The sequence below is a fragment of the Pan paniscus genome, chromosome 17 (genome assembly GCF_029289425.2).
Source record: "Pan paniscus chromosome 17, NHGRI_mPanPan1-v2.0_pri, whole genome shotgun sequence".
Taxonomy (NCBI): Eukaryota; Metazoa; Chordata; class Mammalia; order Primates; family Hominidae; genus Pan; species Pan paniscus.
Genome location: NC_073266.2, coordinates 67,063,207 through 67,067,859, shown reverse-complemented (window position 1 = coordinate 67,067,859; position 4,653 = coordinate 67,063,207).

Sequence of the window (4,653 nt, the reverse complement as noted above, 5' to 3'; positions counted from 1 at the left end):
GGGCGTCGGCCATGCAAGGTCCTTCTCAGGGTATGCTTAAGTTATGCTATCAGGTGAGTTTACCATATACCGCACCCACCCCCAACCCCCTGCAACTTCTAGCATAACACTATCACCCTGTCCTGTCAGCAAGGATTTATTAGTGCACCTCTCACTAGAGTGGGACTATGTCTTCTCTGTATCTCCAGCACTGGGTACTCAATTAATACTAGCTATTAATAACTATTATTATTAAGCAGTCTATACATAGAAGAGGGAGGAGAGAATGCTTATTATTTTACATAAACCATAGCAGTTTCTTAAATGTCTAACTGCTATCTGGTGAGTTTGCCCAGCAGGACAAGCCTGCTGAGCCAAGTGATAATTATTAGTAATCCTAAATTGAATTAAACCCATTGTTTCTGTGCAGGGAATTCCAGGTGGTTAGCAGATGATCCCTGGGCAGAAGCAGCAGAAGAATGCCAGGTGGCATGCCCAGTGGACTGGGCCTATGTTTGGTGTATATATAAAAGGTCTCTTCCCTCAAGGATCCTGCCTACCAGGGAGGCAGACACATATCAGATCACTATAACACAAATGTTAAGTTCTACAGGGATGGTACGATAATGAGATAAAGGGAGAGAGGGGCTGGGTGCAGTGGCTCGCACCGGTAATCCCAGCACCTTAGGAGGCTGCAGTGAGTGGATTGCTTGAGCCTAGGAATTCAAGACCAGCATGGGCAACATGGCAAAACCCCATTTCTACAAAAAATACAAAAATTAGCCAGGAGTGGTGATGTGCACCTGTAGTCCCAGCTACTCAGGAGGCTGAGGTAGGAGGATCACTTGAGCCTAGGAAATGGAGGATGCAGTGAGCCGAGATTGCACCAGTGCACTCCAGCCTGGGTGACAGAGAGAGTTCCTGTCTTAATGATAATAATAATAATAATGGGAGAAGGAGAGGGAGAAAATAAGAGAGTACTGAATATAGACACATAGCGTATACATGTGAGTCAAAACCATGAGTGGATAAAGGGAAAATATGCATAGCTGCTACTATCTTCATTTCTTTTCTTTTTTTTCTTTTCTTTTTTGAGATGGAGTTTTGCTCTTGTTGCCCAGGCGCGATCTTGGCTCACTCCAATCTCCACGTTCCAGGATCAAGTGATTCTCCTGCTTCAGCCTCCCAAGTAGCTGGGATTGCAGGCATGCGCCACCAGGCCCAGCTAATTTTGTATTTTTTAGTAGAGATGGGGTTTTTCCATGTTGGTCAGGCTGGTTTCGAACTCCTGACCTCAGGTGATCCACACGTGTCTCAGCCTCCTAAAGTGCTGGGATTACAGGTGTAAGCCAGCGTGACCGGCCTACTATCCTCATTTCTATGCTAGTCACATGGCTGCAGTTGATAAGCCTTTCTTCTTCCACTAGTCATTCCATGTTCCATTTCCTCAGCCAGTACCTCAGCTGCTCAAGTTCTGTACTTGGGGGGTGACTCAAACCTTCACTCCCAAAGGGGCTGAATCCTTGGTAGGCCTACCTTTTTTACTTGCTATATTTTTACATTTAAATTCTCTTATTGGGTATGGTAGTACTAAGAGGTGTTCCAGAGACTGCTCTGGGTTCCAGACATGGCCCTCCTTGCCTCTATTGTGTGACAGCCACCAAATTCCCCCTGGTAATTGGAATCAGTCACTCCAGCCAGTAGTTCATGGCCAAGTGGCCATCTTATCTCCAAATCAATGGAAGCATCACGGTGTCTCCTAGTGGAAGAATTCCCAAGACCTCCAAACCAACAGAGCCCAAAGTTGCAGGAATAGCAGGCAAAAATTCTGTGAATGGCTTAAGTGTGTAAAAAGAAACATCTAAGATACAATAAAACTTTAAAGACTTTGAGTAAGAAGCAATTTACAAATTAGGGAACACCAGGCCAAAAGAGGTTTAGTATTCCAATGACAAATCATCAGGGGCAAGTATTTTGGGGGTAAATGTGGAAGCAAAATTTAAAAATTATTTGGTTGCCAGTAATCAAATTGCATTTTTTATTGGAAAGTCCCTAGTCACATTAATTGGCTGCTTATGGTTGGCTGAGCTTAAGTTTTCTAACATAAGCATTCACCAAAAATGACGAAAGTTAAGTTTCGCTTACATTCATAGTTATGACCCAAGTTAAATTTTGCCTGTGTTTGCAGTTTAAGCAAGGTTAAGGCTATTTTAAGGCCTAGCTGGTTTTGTTTGCTCAGGAATTTTTTAGGCTCGATCTCCATTTTAATTTTGCTTTAACAATTCCCCGCTTTTGTGCATCCAAACAGCAAGCTGAGAACGTGACCAAATAGCACAGTGTTACTCTTGGCTGTCACTACTGACATAGATGGAAGAAAAGTTAGGTAGATGCTGTTATCATCAGTAGATACGCTGGGCTTTGGAGACGTATAGCTGCTGCTAGGAATTACAGAGTCAGTGTTTATTAGTTTAATCAAGTTGTCTGAGCCTGGTGGCAATTATTTGATGTATGAGTGGCTGCTGGAAAGCATTGAATACCCTCAGGAAGCATATGACACACCAGGGAGGTAAATACAATAACTGTAAGGAGAATGGTGGCCGTGGATTGAAAGATTCCTCTGAGCTAAGATTCCTGGGAAGCAAGATTTAACCAGCTGAGTCAATGCAGGAGGCAGTGCTCATCTGACGGAAAACTCCTGTTATTCTTAAAGACCTTTTAAATTTTGGTCAACAACGCCTGACTTGTTAACATCAAAACAACACTTTTCACCAATTAGGTCACAAGCTCCTCCTTGTTGAGCAATCGAAGTGTTCAGAACTCTTCTAGTTTGGAGTACTACTGAGGCCAAATAATTCATCTCAGATTGCACTGCTTAGAGAGAATCCAAAATATCAGCAAAGCTTTTTTCAGGAGTTGCTGAAATATTAATAAGTCATTTTTCCAATTCAGAGATTCCCAGCTGAGAAGAAAGTACTCTTACAAAGGAATGAAGGCAAAACTCTTTTATATGATTGGGTTTGGGAGATGGGGGTGGGTGTCCTTTTATGAGGGGTCACTTCATGTACAAGTGGCCCTAAATTAAGGATTTCACTAGCACATAGGAGTCTCATTATACCCTCTTCCCTTTTGGAATTTGGGAAAAACTGACCAGCATTTAATATCAACAGACCTTAAGTCTGATAAGAAACACTATTCTCTCTGAAGCCTGCTACCTGAAGTCTTCATCTGCATGACAAAACTCTGGTCTCCACAACCCCTTATCATAACCCACATATTCCTTTCTATTAATAACAATTCTTACAACAAATTGCCAATAAGAAAATGTTTAAATCTACCTGTGATCTGGAAGCCCCTACTTCGAGTTGTCCCGCATTTCCGGATTGAATCAATGTATATCTTACATGTATTTGATTGATGTCTCATGTCTCCCTAAAATGTATAAAACTAGGCTGTGCCCCAACCACCTTGGTCACATGTTCTCGGGATCTCCTAAGGGCTGTGTCACTGGCCATTGATCATTCATATTTAGCTCAGAATAAATCTCTTCAAATATTTTAGAGCTTGACTTTTTTGTCAACCATTTTAAGACCAGAATGTTTAACAAGTAAGATTCTCAATCTAGCCCTGTAATCACGAAGCAACTAATCTTTTTTTGGCTTACACATGTAAGCAAAAAATTTATTTTGCCAAGGTTAATGACATGCCCAGGAGGCAGGTGTCTGTGCCTTTCTTCAAAGATAATTTTGAGGGCTTTAATATTTAAAGGGGAAAAACAGGCCGGAGAGGAAAGAGGGAGGGTATGGTAATCCACATGTTGCAAGAGAAAAGGAACAGGTAAGGGAATAGTCAATTATGTATTCATCTCCTGCTCAGTAAATCGTGAGATAAGATGAATATAGAGGAGCTACCTGTTGAGATATTCAACATTTTATCTGTAGCTATCTGCTTAGAAACAAAAGGAAAGGCAGTTTCTTACGTACTCAGCTTTCAGCTTGATTTTTTTTCCTTTTGTCACAGTGAATTGGGGTCCCAAGTTTTTATTTTCCTTTTATATTCCTCCTCTGTTTTCTTTTGAAAATCTTTTGGAGAAAACATTTTAGAAGAAAATGAGTCGCTGGTCTTGGATTTTGCCTGATCTTTCATGGCTAAGAGAGTTTATTCCTAGACAAATAGGTCCTATGTTGTTGGGAATGCTCATTTGGAACAGCTTGTGAACTCTCACATCCTATGAAGAAAAAATAGGGGAAGGAAAAGAGAAAACAGAGGGGAAAAAGGAGGCAATAACCAAAAAAAAAAAGGAAGAAAAATCCCAGAAAACTGATACAGGCCATATTACTCTGAAGTCCACACATCGGTAGGCAGATATGAAAATGGTTTATGTATATAAATAGGTTGCTGTCATTTTCTTCCAAAGTTTAATTTGTCTAGCTTCAGTATTTCAAATCAGGAAAAATGGGGAGCAGGAAAAAGAAAGAAAGAAAAAAATTGAAAACATTATTTTAAGACTTGTGGACAGGAAAAATTTCTGGATTCAGTCCAAATTGTAGAAAATAATAAAAATTGGAAAACACTGCACAAGGCTAGAATCTAATAACATGTGTACTATACATTATTTTGAAATATAATTTTTCTCTCTCCAATTTCCCAATTTTATTAAAGACAAAATCATAGTAG